Raw genomic sequence first — 20,032 nt, 5'->3', positions numbered from 1 at the left:
AATTTAAAATAGGAATAGGAGTAATAAATTTCAACTTGCTGATAATTCACAAGAAGTTCAACTTTCATGTTTTTGCCTCCTTTAACCTCTTTAAGTACTGTGAGACACCACCAGAACGCACCAAATAGCCAGTGTTCTCTACTGGGCTGGTGGAAGTTGAAATATGGGAGCTGCCTGGGTCCCTGAGTCACTGCTTAGAAAAGAGCCAGGAACCACTTGAATGTGAGCCAGAAAAAAACACCTTTACTGAATCATATCTCTGAGGTTTGGGGTTTGTCTGTGACCACTAGCTAGCCTCCCTCTTCTGATCCCCTGTGGCTAAAGCTAGTGGTGCTTACCAACACTGAAGCACTCCTTCATCCTTGCAGGTGGGGTGGAGCTAGGAGCCTGGGTTCTGCAATGCACTCCTGGGAGATGTATGAGCCACCGGGTCTAAGGATATTATCATTTGAGAATGTGCTCTCTCTAATGGATCTCTCTGTTCACCCAAACTGGGGGCTAACCATTCTTTCCCTGCAATACAACTCCTGGGTATTGGACACATTTTAAACAAGACAAGAGTGTTTCTTGTGAAATACAGATGAGTCCTGCAGAGGGTGCCTCTGACTGAGAACTACGAACTATTAACTCAGAAAAGGAATTTGGGTGTAATGCTCAAAAAGATTGGAATGCTCAAACAACAGAGACACAGTATCTAACCCATAGTCCTCTGAGAAATCACATATGGTGTATGTAAAATGGTAGATATTGTTGAGAGCCATGAAATCATTATGCTATAATGAAATCTGATTGATATAATAACCATGTATTCAGAGTGCTACATGAAACTGCCACACTGGGAAATATGAAAATCATAAGTAAAAGTAATATTGTAGGAGTTGTTAAAACTTGTGACTACTGTTGTTGACCGTTGAATGTGCTCGGCAATCAATCACAGGCCCCTCAAGGTGCTATCTGTCCAGAGAGGAACTCTCCTGGAGATTTAGACTTGATTATGATAGATTCACTATGGTTCTTAAAAATCACTCCATCAAGTGCAGAAAGCTATAGTTCAGAAAGGGAAAATAATTGCAAAGAGAGTACAAAAACTTGAGGAGGTCTACACTACAATCATTGGATACTGCAACTACCTGTTTAAAGCCATACAAACCCCTCACTGCCTATTTTAAGTCTTTGGAACCTGAGCATTTTGATTGTCTCTCTGATTCTACACTATTGAAAGGCTCAAAATCACTGTCAAACAAGCAATAATAGTGATTGTTTTGTCCTAAGAAAGCCTTGAGCATAGGTCAAGGATTCGCAGTCTGCAGGAGGGTTCATTCCATAGTCGTGTGTGTGGTCTGAGGTGTTTTGCTGAGTTAAGAATTTTGTCTCTGTTGCACTGACCCCTCATTTAAAGAGTGAAATCTACTAATTATAATGTTCTGTAACCGCGAGTTTGAGGCAAATTTTGGGTGGCATACACTAAATTGTCAGCATTGTTTATTGATAAAAGTGAATCTCAATGACATTCCAGAAGACTCCACCACTGAAGGCTGGCGGTATAGCAAGAATATGTCTACATACCCAGCAGGGGAGATGGAGCCCTGATGAGACTCCATCTCTGGATCCCTGGTCTGAGGTGTTCTGTGTACTCTGTGAGCCCAGGTGGTTCCTGATTGAGAGAGAAAAAGCATCTGGGATGACCAACAGAGAGGGCAATTGACATACACCCCTCCTTGCTCTCCAAACTCCTTGCTGCAAGGCAGCCCCTTATTGTGATGTATATCTACACATTACTGTTGTTGCTATGTTGGATTCTCTCTCTATAATAAGCTGAATATTTGTAAGCCTGGCCAGTGTGAGCTCCGGGAGTCTTCTTAAGTAATTGAATCCTATCTAATTGCCACAATGAATGTAGCTCCTGCCTCCCTACTTTATGGCAATGTGCCTGGCCTATAAGATGCATCCACTAAACAAGAAATGATGAAAGGATCTACATACACTTCCTTGGTGGGGAAAAAAGCCAAAATGATTGAAATAAATAGCAGTCAATTTAATTAAGTTACATTGTTCACCAAATAATAGAAAACAATTTTTATCTTTAAAGAAAATTTACAAACATCAGTGGGAAGAAAGAACACCTCTGTTTATAAATACTTCATCATTTGTATTTAAATGTTAATAACTAATATTTATCAAGTACCTACTCTGTGCAGGCACTGGGCCAAGTACTTAATGTTTATCTTTTTGTTCATCCATTTGTAACAAACTATTATTTATTAAGTACCTGTTTGATAGCAAGTCATGTTTAGATCCTGGGATACATCTCATTTATCTCAGCCACCTGGCAAGCTCCTCAATTTACAGATAATAAAACTGAATTTTACTGATGTTAACTTGAAATAAGATTACAATAGAATAACTCCAGGAATTTAGTTTTAACCCTGATTCTTGTAAAAACTATGCTTAGTCTGTATCAGCCACAATGCCCTCCCTTGAAAACTGGCATGATAAACTTCTCCTGCTAATTTCACAGGGAAGGGACTTAGGGTCAAAGGAATCTCTTCTTTGAAATCAAAATGATTTGCAAGCTGCTGTATAAAGGCACAATTATATTCCTAAGGACTACTTTTACAATGTAAAATAAGTGATATATTTCTGAAATCTTTTTTATTGTTTGCTTCCCCTCCTTAACAATCAGAGGGAGACTATTTGAAGGAAATAGCATAAGGATGTTTCTTCTAAGGAGAGTAGGTTCAAGCCTCAGAGCCAAAGTCTTTATTATTTCAAGTAGTTTCACAACCACAGAGTCATGCCAAGGGTGGCATTCCTCTCAACATGCTAAAGAACAAGGCTCTTGAATTTGCTTTTGTTCATTACTCACAAAGTTTGATTTTGCATTTTGACCTTAAAAATCTAAGTCATGTCATAGGTTTGAAACAGAATAACACTGCTTGAAGGCAGAAAAATGGTTTTAATGACCTTCTGAATCCCATCCCTACAGACTATGAATTGTGCTGCTGTAAAATGCTTTCTGAACTAATTATAGTAGGACATCTACCAGGACAAAAATGTTTTTCAAAAATGCAAAAAGACTATAAGCACATTTTAGGCACTAAAAGATTTCATTTGACTGTTCTTCCAAATACTGACTTGAATTTAGAAAAAGAAAAGATAAACAATTTTTGTAATTTAAAATAAGATTTCCAAGTTACAGAGCATCTTGAAGCTTATACAACAGCAATTACTGTATAATTAAAAATCAGATGGCTCCCAGTCATAAATGTCATTAAAAAGACTGCCTGTTGAATTGTCTTTAGGAGACATTGCTAGGCACTGGAAATGGATAAACAACTTTGAGTTACAGAAAATCTTCTCATTGGGAAAAAACTTAATTAAAGAAGTAGGATGTATTATTTACAAAATATTTCAGGACTTTGCATGAAGTTTCAGAAACCTAACTAGAAAACAAAGGAACAAAGGGGTAGAAAAAGAGATGGTTTGAGAGCCACACTGTCTTGGTTTTGGAGTCTCATTTTTATTTGCACTTGATTTCCAAACTCCTGCTACCAGGAAGAAATTGAAAAAGTGAACATTCTCTATGTGTCTAATAGGAATTCAAACACAATAGCTGGTATGGCCTGCTGTTGGATTCTTATGGGTTGAATTGTTCCCCTCATAAAATCAATTTGAAGTTCTAATCCCCAGTGCCTCAAAATATGACCTGATTTGGAGGCTCCTGGGTAGCTCAGTCAATTAATCATCTGCCTTCAGCTCAGATCATGATCTCAGGGTCCTGGGACAGAGCTCCAGATCAGGCTCCCTGCTCCACAGAAGTCTGCTTCTCCCTCTCCCTCTGCCCCCTCCCTGCTCATTCTCTCTCTCTAATAAGTAAATAAAGTATATATTTTTTAAATATGACCTGATTTGGAAACAGAATCTTTACAGAGATTGCTAGGTTAAAATGAGGTCGGGAGAAGGGGGGCAGATGGCAGAGGAGTAGCAAATTGAAGCAGCATTCGTTCCCAGAAATTCAACTAGATAGTTATCAAATCATTCTGAATGTCTACAAACTCAATAGGAGATAGAAGAGAAGAAGCACAGCAATTCTAGAAATAGAAAATCCACCACTTTCTGGAAGGTAGGATGTGCAGAGAAGTCAATCTGAAGTGATGGGAAGTTAGACCATAGGGGGAGAGGCCAGCTCCCATCTAGCAATGGAGCAGCAGAGCACAAAATCAGAACTTTCAGACGTCTGCTCCACTGAGAGACATCGTTCCAGAGGGTAAGCAGGGATGGACTCCCCAGAGGGACAGTGTGGTCTCGGGACACCCAGGGTCACAGAAAGACTGGGAGTGTCTGAGTGTGGCAGAGCTGCCAGGTATTAGAGCAGAGCTACAGAGGCCAGCTACAGAGACAGAGATGAGGAGTGAGCTTTCATCTCGGGGTTATATTAAACTATGATCCAAGGCACAGTTGGGCCACTGCTCTTTGAGCAGGGACCCACAAGTGACATATCTGGAGAGACCTCTTCCTTCCTCCTCTGGGAGGAGTGGTGTGGGAACATGCAGCAGGAATCTGCTGGGTTTGGAGACTCCAAATGGGGCTGTGCATGCCAAAGAGAGAAACTCTCAGTCAGAGGTTGAGGTGGAGATTGGGAGGCCACCATTTTCACTCCCATCCTCCAAAGCTCTATGGAAAGCATTTGGGGAGCAAAAGCTGCTGAGATAAAAACTGAGCAGATTACTTAGCCTGGCCCCTGGCAAGGGTGGTGCAGTTCTGCCTCCAGGAATGACATCTGAGAATCACTGCAACAGCCTCCTCCCCCAGAAGATCAGTAAGAACATCCAGCCAAGACCAAATTCCCTGATCATTGAGAACTGTGGAACTCCAGAACTTTCCCTCTCCAGGGAAAGCAACACATAGAAATCATGGCATTTTCCCCATGATCCTTTAGTTCTGCAAGTTAAATTTTCTTTAGTTTTATTTTTTAACTTTTACTCTTTTCTTCCAGATTGTCAAATTTGCTGGTATTTAGTTGCTCATAATATGGTCTTATAATTGTGTTTGTTTGGTGTTGGTTGTGATATCTCCTCTTTCATTCATTATTTTATTAATTTGGGTCCTTTCTCTTTCCTTTTTGGTAAGTCCTAGCCTCAGCTAGGACAACAAAAAGAAATAAAAGGCATCGGAATAGGCAAAGAAGTCAAAATCTCATTCTTTGCAGATGATATGATACTTGATGTGGAAAGCCCAAAAGACTCCACTCCAAAACTGATAGGACTCATACAGGAATTCAGTAAAGTGTCAGGATATAAAATCAATGCACAGAAAGCAGTTGCATTTCTATACACCAACAGCAACAGAAGAAAGAGAAATTAAGGAGTCAACCCCATTTAGAATTGCACCCAAAGCCTTAAGATAGCTGAGAATAAACCTAACCAAAGAGGCAAAGAATCTGTACTCAGAAAACCATAAAGTACTCATGAAAAAAAAACAATGAAGAAGACATGAAGAAATGGAAAAGTGTTCCACGCTCATGGATTAGAAGAACAAACATTGTGAAAATGTCTATCCTACCTAGAGCAATCTACACATTTAATGCAATCCCTATCAAAATGCTATCAATTTTTTCAAAGAAATGGAAAAAATAATCATAAAATTACATGGATCCAGAAAAGACCCCGAATAGCCAGAGAAATATTGAAAAAGAAAGCCAAAGTTGGTAGCATCACAATTCCAGACTTCAAACTCTATTACAAAACTGTCATCATCAAGACAGCATGGTACTGGCACAAAAATGGACACATAGATCAGTGGAACAGAATAGAAAGCCCAGAAATAGACTCTCGACTCTATGGTTAACTAATCTTTGACAAAGTAGGAAAGAATGTCCAATGGAAAAAAGACAAGTGTCTTCAACAAATGGTGTTAGGAAAATTGGACAGCCACATGCAGAAGAAAGAAACTGGGCCATTTCCTTACACCACACATAAATATAGACTCAAAATGGATGAAGAACCTCAGTGTGAGACAGGAATCCATCAAATCCGTGAGGCGAACACAAGCAGCAACCTCTTTGACCTCAGCCACAGCAACTTCTTCCTAGAAACATCACCAAAGGCAAGGGAAGCTAGGGCAAAAAGTGAACCATTGGGACTTCATCAAGATCAAAAGCTTTTGCACAGCAAAGGAAACAGTCAACAAAACCAAAGACAACTAACAGAATGGGAGAAGATATTTGCAAATGACATGTAGATAAAGGGATAGTATCCAAAATCAAACTCAACACCCAAAAAAACAAATAATCCAATCAAGAAATGGGCAGAGGAAATGAACAGACATTTTTGTAAAGAAGGTCATCCAGATGGTCAACAGACACATGAAAAAGTGCTCCACATCACTCGACGTCAGGGAAATACAAATCAAAACCACAATGAGATACCATCTCAAACCAATCAGAATAGCTAAAATTAACAAGTCAGGAGACAATGGATTTTGGCAAGGATGCAGAGAATGGGTAAACATCCTAAACTTTTGGTGGCAATGCAAGCTGAAGCAGCCACTCTGGAAAACAGCATGGAGGTTCCCCCAAAAGTTCAAAATAGAGCTACCCTATGATCTAACAATTGTACTATTGGGTATTTATCCTAAAGATACAAATGTAGGACTCCAAAGGGGCACGTGAACCTGAATGTTTATACCAGGAATGTCCACAATAGCCCAGCTATGGAAAGAGCCTAGATGCCAATCAAGAGATGAGTAGCTAAAGATCTGATATATATATATATATATATTGGTAGCATCACAATTCCAGACTTCAAACTCTATTACAAAACTGTCATCATCAAGACAGCATGGTACTGGCACAAAATGGACACATAGATCAGTGGAACAGAATAGAAAGCCCAGAAATAGACTCTCGACTCTATGGTTAACTAATCTTTGACAAAGTAGGAAAGAATGTCCAATGGAAAAAAGACAAGTGTCTTCAACAAATGGTGTATACACACACACACACACACACATACATATATACACAATGGAATACTATGCAGCCATCAAAAAATGAAATCTCACCATCTACAACGACGTGGGTGGAACTAGAAGGTACTATGCTGAGCGAAATAAGTCAATCAGAGAAAAACAATTATCATATGGATCTCTCTGACATGAGGAATTTGAAAGACAGGGCAGGGGGATTGGGGGTTGTGAAGGAAAAATGAAACAAGATGGGATCAGGAGGGAGACAAAGCATAAGAGACTCTTAATCTCATAAAACAAACTGAGGGTTTCTGGGGGGTGTGAGGGAGGGAGAGGGTGGTTGGGTTATGGATATTGGGGAGGGTATGTGCTATGGTGAATGTTCCGAAATGTGTAATCCTGATGATTCACAGACCTGTACCCCTGGAGCAAACAATACATTATATGTTAATAAAAATAATTGAAAACTTTTTAAAAATGAGGTCATTAGGGTGAGCCCTAATCCACTATGACTGATGTCCTTATAAAGAAGGCGAAATCAGGACACAGAGACAAGCACACAGTGGAGACCATGTGAAAACAAGAAAACCATGTAAAGATTGGATTTATGTTGCTATAAGTCAGGGGCCATCTGAGGGTGAGAAAAGCTGAAAGAAGCAAGGAGAGATTCTTTCCCTATAGACTCTAGAAGTAGAAGAGTTCTGCTGACAGCTTGATTTCAGACTTCTAACCACCAGAACCATGAGAAAATCAATTCCTTTTGTTTTAAGCCACACCATCTGTGATAGTTCATTATAGCAGCTCTAGGAAACAAATATAAGGATCTACCTGAAGAATTCAATTAAGTGTGGTCAGTAAGAAGGTGGGCTTCAAAGTTAATTGTCCCTTCAGCCAGTATTTTTGGACTCCCTTGCTCTAGGAACTGAGGCTTTGGGGACAGCAAGGACAAACAGGGTCCACCTTCCATGGAGTTCACTTCAAGGCAAAGGAAGGCAGCAAATGAACAAGTAGGCAAGCAAATACATAGAATGAGCTCAGAGCTGGTGAATGCTGCAAAGATACAGAAGTATGACAATAGCAAAAGAAAGCAATGGTTGGGTGTTTTAGAAATGTCTCTCTAAAAAAGTGACATTTGAGTATAAATGGTGAATATGATCAAGTCATACGAGTATTTGGGCAAAAAGTATTCCAGGTAAAGAGTTCAGAAGGAGAAACAAAGATGTGAAGTAAGAACAAACACACTGTGTTCCAGGAGCAGAAAGAAAAGTCTGGCAAAAGAGTTCTAAATTCAGGAGGCAGTGATAGGACATAATGTTTAGTGCCTAGTAAGACCTGGTAGGTCATGGCTAGATGTGGACCTTAGCTTATGGGTAAAAGAAAATCATGGAGGCATTTTAAGTAAAAGATTGCTGTGACCTATTTACATTTTTTTAAATTTTTTTTTTTTCAGCGTAACAGTATTCATTGTTTTTGCACCACAACCAGTGCTCCATGCAATCCCTGCCCTCTCTAATACCCACCACCTGGTCCTGCAACCTCCCACCCCCAACCCCTTCAAAACCCTCAGATTGTTTTTCAGAGTTCATACTCTCTCATGGTTCACACCCCTTCCAATTTCCCTCAACTCCCTTCTCCTAACTCCCCTTGTCCTCCATGCTATTTGTTATGCTCCACAAATCAGTGAAACCATATGATAATTGACCCTGCTTGACTTATTTCACTCAGTATAATCTCTTCCAGTCCCATCCATGTTGCTACAAAAGTTGGGTATTCATCCTTTATGATGGAGAAATAATACTCCATAGTGTATATGGACCACATCTACCTTATCCATTCGTCCGTTGAAGGGCATCTTGGTTCTTTCCACAGTTTGGCCCCCGGGGCCATTGCTGCTATAAACATTGGGGTACAGATGGCCCTTCTTTTCACTCCATCTGTATCTTTGGGGTAAATACCAGCAGTTCAATTGCAGGGTCATAGGGAAGTTCCATTTTTAATTTCTTGAGGAATGTCCACACTGTTCTCCAAAGAGGCTGCACCAACTTGCATTCCCACCAACAGTGGAAGAGGGTTCCCCTTTCTCCACATCCCCTCCAACACATGTCGTTTCCTGTCTTGCTAATTTTGGCCACTCTAACTGGTATAAATTGATATCTCAATGTGGTTTTAATTTGAATCTCCCTGATGGCTAGTGACAATGAACATTTTTTCATGTGTCTGATAGCCATTTGTATGTCTTCATTGGAGAAGTGTCTGTTCATATCTTCTGCCCATTTTTTGATATGATTGTCTGTTTTGTGTGTGTTGAGCTTGAGGAGTTCTTTATAGATCCTGGATATCAACCTTTTGTCTGTACTGTCATTTACAAATATCTTCTCCCATTCCGTGGGTTGCCTCTTTGTTTTCTTGACTGTTTCCTTGGCTGTGCAGAAGCTTTTAATTTTAATGAAGTCCCAAAAGTTCATCTTCGCTTTTGTTTTCTTTGCCTTTGGAGACATATCTTGAAAGAAGTTGCTGTGGCTGATATCGAAGAGATTACTGCCTATGTTCTCCTCTAGGATTCTGATTTTTTAAAATCCTCACTTCAGTGCAAAAATAAATGTTGGTGAGGAGTGAAAACAGGAAGAGTCAGCAATGTAGGTAAAATAAATTAGGTTGGGATAATGGAAGTAAGCAAGTAGAGGTGACAGTGGTCAATGTAAGATATATATAGTTTGGTTGAGGACTGGCTGATAAATTCAGTCTAGCTGGGGGAGTAGAGGAAAGAATGAATCAGTGAGATTCTTTTCTTTCTGACATGAGCAACTCAGTGGTAATGCCATTGAATGAGATGAAAGGGGAAGGATTGCTGGGGGAGAGAAAGAGCCAAGAGTTCCATTTGACCATGTCTCATTGGCAATGTCCAATACACATTTGTATTGTACTGTGGAGGATACAGTCATTGGGAACTTTTTATTTTATTTATTTGACAGAGATCACAAGTAGGCAGAGAGGCAGGCAGAGAGAGAGAGGAGGAAGCAAGTTCCCTGCTAAGCAGAGAGCCCGATGCGGGGCTCGATCCCAGGACCTTGGGATCATGACCTGAGCTGAAGGCAGAGGCTTTTTAACCCACTGAGCCACCCAGGTGCCCTGAGAACTTTTTTTTTTTTAAGATTTCATTTTTTTTAATTTATTTTCAATGTAACAGAATTCATTGTTTATGTACCACACCCAGTGCTCCATGCACTTCGTGCCCTCCATAACACTCACTACAAGGCTTCTTTAACCTCCCACCCCCCGCCCCATCATAACCCTCAGATTTTTTTTCAGAGTCCATAGTCTCTCATTGGGAACTTTTGAGAGAGATGATTGCTTAAGATACGAATTTGAGAATGATCAGCAAATAGGAGATATTTAAATTCTTAGATCTAAATAAAACGACCTAAGGAAAAAGTAAAGTTAGGGAGGAGTGTTGAAGGACAGAGCCTGGAGCACTCTATCATGAACAGAATAGGAAGGACCAGGAAGGACCAGGAAAAGAGGATGTTGTGGGTTTCAAGGGAATTTCAGTCCTCATAAAGTACATGACAAGCCCACAAGAAGCACCAACACACACAAACTTTATTAGAGGTATTTGGACAAGATTGCTTGAGAAAGGAAGTCTCTCCCTGGAGGAGACCTTCCCAAACATCAGTGTAGGGTCACCATCCAGAAGGGGCAGGAACAGTGGAGTTCCACAGAAGAGAGGGATCTAATGTAGCTCCACAGCAAGTGGGGAGTCTGTGTCAGAGAGTTCTGAAGGGCAGCAGTGGCCAGAGGTGTTTTATCACCCTGGAGTGAGTCTTATGTATGGATAGCAGATTTGGGTGCCATTTTGAAGGGTCTGCAAAGCAGGAAAGCTCTAAATGGATAAAAATATACTCAATTGGGCTATATCTAGAGCAACTGGATGTGTAAAAATTTGAGCTTGGCACCGAACTTTAAGCCAAAAGTACTTGCCTGCTGTGAAGAAGTATGTCCTTCACAGGAGCATATTGTTGGAAGGGAAGCATGAGAAATGGGTAAGTTGCTCTACAGCACCAGGCTATGTAAGTGTGCCTTAGAAACTTTCTAATGGGAAATAGTATAGCGTATTTTGTTGATGGTGAAGTAAAGAGAGGAAGAGCCTCTCCCTGGTTTCCCATTTCCATGCAGAGGCCTCTACCAGAGTGACTTTTTTTTTTTTTAATTTTATTTATTTGTTTGACAGATAGAGATCACAAGTAGGCTGAGAGGCAGGCAGAGAGAGAGAGGAGGAAGCAGGCTCCCTGCTGAGCAGACTGCCAAATGTGGGGCTCTATCCCAGGACCTTGGGATCATGACTGGAGTGGAAGGCAGAGGCTTTAAGCCACTGAGCCACCCCCCCCCCCCCGGTGCCCCCAGAGTGACGCTTTTTACCACTTGCCCTCAATTTACTCTTTGCTCCTCAGAGTGGCTGAGTGAGTTGACTGATCCATGGATAAAATCCACTGCTCCCGTTTCTCAAGTTGATGAAGTCAATCTATTAAAAGTCTGAGATGGGGGAGGGGGAGGTGGCGCCTTTTAAACCTGTATCCTAAAGTGAGCTGATTACCAACCAAAGAACTCCGATCAACCCATGAAATCAGCCTGAGATCAGAATTATACACATCTGGATCTCTAACACGGGCAGAAGACGACAGTGGGCAGGTAAAGCAGAGTGGGAACGGCAGACTGATATTGGAAGATAAACAAAAGGGGGAGGGAGCCACCAGAGGCCACTGATTGGAAAGTAATACCCCTAATACGAGCAAGAGTGCTCTGTGTTTGGGGACCAGCATTAATTTGGAGACTGGTTGAAAGCACTTCAAAAGAGCAAAAGATCGCGGGGGGGGGGCGTGTGGGAATTGGGGCGGCTAGGGACAGGGGCTTAAGTCCCCAGTCCCAGGACAGCCTCCCCTGGCGCTGAGCTAGAAAGTGCAGTGGAGAAACCAGGTCTTGGTCCCTAAGCCTCCAGCTCACCAGAGAATGCGTGGGGTCCAGCTTTTGTGAGGGGCTGGGTGCCTCACCAGAGGACAGAACGTGCAAGCCCTGCTATACAGCCTGAGATGCGTGTGCCCCTCATTCTCCCCTGAAAGAGGTACACAAAGGCCCGGCCAGCGCTCTTTGACCCACGCCATTGTTTCAGAGCCTAAGACGCGCACCCCAAATTCTCCCCTGAAAGAGGTGCGCGAAGGCCCAGCCTGGTACTTTCGGACCTGCACCCCATTCTCAGAGCCTGAAAAGCGTGCTTGACCCACGGCCTCTCCTGAAAGAGGTGCATGCTAGCCAGGCACTCTTAGACCCAGAAAGACCAGACACTTCCAGCCCTGGCCAGCGGGAAAATCTCAGTGTGCGATCTCTGCTTGGAACCTCTCTGGCGGTCTGGAGCTGCCCAGACAGCTGCTGCTGCCATGGTTTTGGGTACAAGCAAAAGATCCTGCGTCCCCAGGTACTGCGACTTGGAACCTGCTCTGCCAGCGACCAAAGGGGAACTTATTTGCGCTCTGCAGCCAGACTGAGGATTCTTTCTGAGAGGTAAGTCAGGGTGCAGTTTTTTTTTCCTCTAAAACTGCAAAAACCATCAAAAGCGGTCAAGGTGAGAGGAAAAAAAAAAGTGAATAAACATAAAAACCTCCAGAGAACAAAAGCCTGAAAAAAAACCAGTTTCCTCAGAGCCCACCCCATTGAGGGGGGCGGGGGACTTAACTCAGGGAGCATCATTGACTGAAAACCCACATGGCAGGCCCCTCCCCGGAAAACCAACCAAGAAAGGAGAGAGAAAAAAAAAAAAGACTACAAGAGAACAACCATCACTACTTCATAGGACAACTTTTATTTTTAAATCGTTCCCACTATTCTGGTTTTTTTTTTTAATAGATAATTTTTTTATCCTATTTACCATCACAGTGAGATGTCCAGTACATCAAATTCCATAATAAACTTCTAACCTGAACTTTTTGGTACATACACCTGTGTTTTTCTTTTAGACTTCTATTTTTTGAATTTTTTTTAAATTTTAGTTTAGTCTAGTTTATTCCTTTTTATTTTTATTTTCTAATATTCATATAGAGTTAAACTTCAAAGTAATCCCCTTTCCCCAATCAATACTACCCCTGTAGTTTACCTATAGGTAAACCAATTTTTAATCCCCCCTTATCTGAGGAAAGTTGAGTCATTTAACAAAGATATCAAGATACATCCAGGAGGAATCAAAACAACCTTCCTCGCCTACACTGAGAATTTATAACCACTCTCCCATCTTGTTCGTCCATCATTGTTTCTGCGTTTTTGTGTTTGTCCTGATAGTTTATAACCTTACACTTGGGGTTCTTTTTGATGAGGTTCTTCCTTTATTTGCATATATATATTTTTTTTTCTCTTGTCAAATACTTTTAACAGTCTTTGTGTTTGTCTTTGTTTGTATATTTCATAAATCTTACCTTGTAGCCCATTTGAACTGAACCTTCTCTTTCATCTTCCCTTTCTTTCCTGTCTCTCTCTCTCTCTCTTTTTTCATTTTTTCTTTTTCTTTTCTTTTGTCTCTCGCATGGGTGGGGAATCCTGATTGCTCAGAAGTGTTCCAGAGTGCACCTTGACTGCACCACAGTCGATACATTCAGCTACATCTGTTCAGTCAGCTCTCACCAAAATGACTAGGAGGAGGAATGCCCAAAAGAAGAAAAATATAGAGGATGGACCTTCTGGAACAGAGCTAAAGGCTATCAACATAAAAAATATGTCGAAAGAGAATTCAGGCTAACAATAATCCAGGCAATAGCTAGGTTGGAGAAAGCCATGGGTGACCAAACAGAATTGATTAGGGCTGAACTGAAAGGGACCAGACAGGATGTTCACAATGTTAGGGCTGAGCTGAAAGCTACCAAGGATGAGCTTCACAATGCTCTCAATCAGTTCCAATCTAATCTAAATTCTCTCAAAGCTAGGGTAACAAGACAGAAGATAGAATTAGTGATCTGGAGGACAAACAGATAGAGAGAAAGGATCAAGAGGAAACCTGGAACAAACAGCTTAGAAATGACGATAACAGAATCAGGGAAATAAATGATGCCATGAAACGTTCCAATGTCAGAATTATTGGAATCCCTGAAGGGGAAGAGAAAGAAAGAAGTCTAGAACATATAGTGGAACAAGTTCTTCATGAAAATTTTCCCAATCTCGTGAATGGAACCAGCGTTCATGAACTAGAGGCCGAATGGTCTCCACGCAAGATTATACATTCCAAAAAAAATCACAACAACTGATAGTCAAATTGAGGAATCATAATTGTAAGTATAATCTCTTGAAAGTCTCTAGGACAAAGAGGCTTCTTACCTATAGAGGAAAACCCATCAGAATAACTTCAGACCTGTCCACAGAGACCTGGCAAGCCAGAAAGGGTTGGCAAGATATAGACAGGGCACTGAATAAGAAGAACATGCAGCCAAGAATACTTTATCCAGCAAGACTGACATTCAAAATGGATGGAGTTTCCAAGACTGGCAAGGCTTAAAAGATTATGCAACCACCAAGCCAGCACTGCAGGAAATATTAAGGGGGGTTCTATAAAAGAGGAAAAATCCTAAGAATAGCATTGAACAGAAATATAGAGACAATCTACAGAAAGAAAGACTTCAAGGGTAACACGATGTCAATAAAAACATATCTATCCATAATCACTCTCAATGTGAATGGCCTAAATGCGCCCATAAAACAGCACAGCTTTGCAGAGTGGATAAAACAACAGGACCCATCCATATGTTGTCTACAAGAGACCCATTTTGAACCTAAAGATACACCCAGACTGAAAGTGAAGGGATGGAGAAGCATCTTTCATGTCAATGGGCCTCAAAAGTAGGCTGGGGTAGCGATTCTCATATCAGATAAATTAGATTTTAAACTAAAGAATGTAGTCAGTGATATAGAAGGACACTACATCATTCTTAAAGGGACTATCCACCAAGATGATCTAACAATTGTAAATATCTATGCACCCAATATGGGAGCAACCAATTACATAAGGAAACTGTTAATCAAGATAAAGAATCATATTGGTGTGAATACATTAATAGTAGGAGATCTTAGCATGCCTCTTTCAGAAATAGACAGATCATCATAGCAGGAAATCAATAAAGAAACAAGAGCATTGAACCACATGGACCTCATAGATATATACAGAACATTCCACCCTAAAACAACAGAATACTCATTCTTCTCATGTGCACATGGAACCTTCTCAAGAATAGACTACATACTGGATCACAAATCAGGACTCAACTGATACCAAAAGACGGAGATGATTTCCTGCATATTCTCAGATGACAATGCCTTGAAACTGGAGCTCAATCACAAGGAAAAGTTCAGAAGGAACTCTAACACCTGGAAGCTAAAGACCACCTTGCTTAAGAATGCTTGGATCAACCAGGAGATCAAGGAAGAACTGAAACAATTCGTGGAAACCAATGACAATGAAGACACTTCGGTCCAAACCCTATGGGATACAGCAAAAGTGGTCCTAAGGGGGAAATACATAGCCATCCAAGCCTCTCAAAAAAGTTGAAAAATCCAGAACACAGAAGCTCTTTCTACACCTTAAAGAACTGGAGAATCAACAACAAATCAAACCAACTCCACACATAAGAAGGGAAATCATCAAGATTAGAGCTGAGATCAATGAGGTAGAAACCAGAGATACAGAAGAACGTATCAATGAAACTAGATGCTGGTTTTTTGAAAGAATCAATAAGATCGATAAACCATTGGCCACACTAATCCAAAAGAAAATAGAGAAAGCCCAAATTCATAAAATTATGAATGAAAAGGAAGATATCACAACTAACACCAACGAAGTAGAAACAATCATCAGAAGTTATTATCAACAGTTATATGCCAATAAGCTAAGCAACCTAATGAAATGGATGCATTCCTGGAAAACTATAAACTCCCAAAATTGAACCAGGAAAAAACTGACAACCTGAATAGACTGATATCTAGTAACTAGATTTAAGCAGTGATCAAAAACCTCCCAAAAAACAAGAGCCCAGGACCTGACGGATTCCCTGGGGAATTCTACCAAACTTTCAAAGAAGAAATAGCACCTATTCTTCTGAAGCTGTTTCAAAAAATTGAAGCAGAAGGAAAACTTCCAGACTCTTTCTATGAAGCCAGCATTACCTTGATCCCCAAACCAGGCAAAGACCCTACCAAAAAGGAGAATTCCAGACCAATATCACTGATGAATATGGATGCTAAGATCTCAACAAGATCCTAGCAAAAAGGATCCACCAGCACATTTAAAAGATTATGCACCATGACCAGATGGGATTCATCCCTGGGCTACAAGGATGGTTCAACATTCGCAAATCAATGTGCTAGAACAAATTAATATGAGAAGAGAGAATAACCACATGGTCCTCTTAATTGATGCAGAAAAAGCATTTGACAGAATCCATCATCTGTTCCTGATTAAAATGCTTCAAAGTATAGGGATAGAGGGAACATTCCTGAACTTCATCAAATCTATCTATGAAAGACCCACAGCAAATATCATCCTCAATGGGAAAAAGCTTGCAGCCTTCCCATTGAGATCAGGAACATGACAAGGATGCCCACTCTTACTACTCTTGTTCAACATAGTATTAGAAGTCCTAGCAACAGCAATCAGACAACAAAGGGAAATAAATGGTATCCAAATTGGCAATGAAGAAGTCAAACTCTCTCTCTTTGCAGATGACATGATTCTTTATATGGAAAACCCCAAAGACTCTAAACCCAAACTACTAGAACTCATACAGCAATTCAGTAACATGGCAGGATACAAAGTCAATGTACAGAAATCAGTGGCTTCCTTATACACTAACAATGAAAATAGAGAAAGGGAAATTAGAGAATCGATTCCATTTACTATAGCACCAAGAACCATAAGATACCTGGGAATAAACCTAACCAATGAGGTAAAGGATCTGTATTTGAGGGACTACAGAACACTCATGAAAGAAATTGAAGAAGACACAAATAGATGGAAGACCATTCCATGCTCTTGGATCGGAAGAATAAACATTGTTACAATGTCTCTACTGCTTAGAGCAATCTATACTTTTAATACCATTCCGATCCAAATTCCACCGGTATTCTTCAAAGAGATGGAGCAAATAATCCTAAAATTTGTATGGAATCAGAAGAGACCTTGAATCGCTAAGGAAATGTTGAAAAACAAAAATAAAATTGGGGCATCACGTTACCTGATTTCAAGCTTTATTACAAAGCTGTGATCACCAACACAGCATGGTACTGGCATAAAAACAGACACATAGACCAGTGGAACAGAGTAGAGAGCCCAGATATGGACCCTCAAATCTATGGTCAAATAGTCTTTGACAAAGCAGGAAAAAATATACAGTGGAAAAAAGACAGTCTCTTCAATAAATGGTGCTGGGAAAATTGGACAGCTATATGTAGCTATATGAAACAACCATTCTCTTACACCGTACACAAAGATAAACTCAAAATGGATAAAAGGCCTCAACATGAGACAGGAATCCATCAGAATCCTAGAGGAGAACATAGGCAGTAATCTCTTCAATATCAGCCACAGCAACTTCTTTCAAGATATGTCTCCAAAGGCAAAGGAAACAAAAGTGAAAATAAACTTTTGGGACTTCATCAAAATCAAAAACGTCTGCACAGCAAAGGAAACAGTCAAGAAAACAAAGAGGCAACCCATGGAATGGGAGAAGATATTTGCAAATGACAGTACAGACAAAAGGTTGATATCCAGGACCTATGAAGAACTCCTCAAACTCAACACACACAAAACAGACAATCATATCAAAAAATGGGCAGAAGATATGAACAGACACTTCTCCAATGAAGACATACAAATGGCCATCAGACACATGAAAAAATGTTCATTGTCACTAGCCATCAGGGAGATTCAAATTAAAACCACATTGAGATATCAACTTATACCAGTTAGAGTGGCCAAAATTAGCAAGACAGGAAACAACATGTGTTGGAGGGGATGTGGAGAAAGGGGAACCCTCTTCCACTGTTGGTGGGAATGCAAGTTGGTGCAGCCTCTTTGGAGAACAGTGTGGACATTCCTCAAGAAATTAAAAATAGAACTTCCCTATGATCCTGCCATTGCACTGATGGTATTTACCCCAAAGAAATAGATGTAGTGAAAAGAAGGGCCATCTGTACCCCAATGTTTATAGCAGCAATAGCCCCGGTCGCCAAACTGTGGAAAGAACCAAGATGCCCTTCAACGGATGAATGGATAAGGAAGATGTGGTCCATATATACTATGGAGTATTATTTCTCCATCATAAAGGATGAATACCCAACTTTTGTAGCAACATGGACAGGACTGGAAGAGATTATTCAAGCAGAGAGAGTCAATTATCATAGGGTTTCACTGATTTGTGGAGCATAACAAATAGCATGGAGGACATGGGGAGATAGAGAGGGGAAGGGGGTTGGGGGAAATTGGAAGGGGCGTGAACCATGAGAGACTATGGACTCTGAAAAACAATCTGAGGGTTTTGAAGGGGTGGGGGTGGGAGGTTGGGGGACCAGGTGGTGGGTATTATAGAGGACATGGATTGCATGGAGCACTCAGTGTGGTGCAAAAATAATGAATACTGTTATGCTGAAATTAAATAAAAAATTTAAAAAATAAATAAAATGTCTGATACCACTGGAAAGCTGTCTCTTTCCTTCTTTCTCTCTGTGCCTGGTCAGGATGTTTCAGCATCCTACGAAAGGCTCTATGCCTAACCTTCCCTTTAGGAAGGCTTCCCAAATGGATAAACTGAAGTGGTAGCAAACAAAGTGTGTTAGTAAGTGCTTTGTGCAACAATTCAAAGCTCTATCTACAAAGGATTTTCTGTAATAATTATGAAATTTTTGCTTCCATTAGCCTATATCCATTGATTCCATACTTGGTAGAAGAATAAAAATATACTGTATATGGACCTGCTAAGAATTATTTAATTAAATGGGTGTATGGAAGGAAAAATGGAAATTGGAGGAGCTACATTGAGTAGGGTGGACTTAAATATCATCCATCCATCATGACCAGAGAGAGCAGAGTATGGGATACAGATGCAGATACAGCAAGAAGATAGACTTGGAATCAAGTCTTGACTCCATCGTTTAGCTAATTTGAGAATATTCGTTAGTCTTTCTGAATTTTAGTTTTCTTACTTGTGAAATAAGAATAATTTTTTTCACCATCAATTTACTATGAAACAAACATGAGGTATCACATGAAAATACTTAACAAAATACTTAACAAATACTTAACAAACACTTAAAATCAGCAAATAAATAATAACAACAATAATAATAATAATAGCTATAATAGAAAACTTATATTGAATAGTGTTCTTTGGTGAAGCATCTTCTTATGCTTTTCATCAATTATCAATTATTTTGGGGGGTTGTTATCTTCTTACTGTTAATTTATAGATGGGACATGAATTCTTTATCAGTATAAGTATTATAAATAAGCCACAGTTAGTGGCTTATGTATTTATTGTCTTGGTGGCATATGTTAATAACTATAATTTTTAAGTTTTTATGAAGTCCAAAATATTATTTTTTCAATATTAGTGCATTTTGATCAAGTATAAGTAATATTTGTCTACTCTGAGGCTAAAATTTTCTCTATGTTTTCTTATAGAAGCTGCATGGTTTCAACGTTTATCATTACACCTATAATAAATCTCAATTTTTATCAATAAAATAAGGCAAGGCTCAAGGTGTGTGTGTATACATGTGTGTATTTAAGTCAGGTTGATTAAGATACAATTTACATGCAATAAAATTCACTTTTTTCAGGTATGCTTGATGAATTCTGATAAATGTATACATTTAACCTCCACCACAATTGAGGTATAAAACATATTTATCAATTGAGAAGTTTTCTAGAGCCATTTTAGTCAACTCTTCCTTTCTTGTACCCTAACTCCAGGTAAGTGTGAGTAACAGATCCCTTTAGCTTTGCTCTTTCTAGAATGTCCTGTAAATGGAATCATGCAGTCCAAAG

The sequence above is a fragment of the Mustela nivalis genome (assembly GCF_964662115.1).
Source record: "Mustela nivalis genome assembly, chromosome: 2".
In the NCBI taxonomy this organism is placed as follows: domain Eukaryota; kingdom Metazoa; phylum Chordata; class Mammalia; order Carnivora; family Mustelidae; genus Mustela; species Mustela nivalis.
This window is presented reverse-complemented; position numbering follows the sequence as displayed.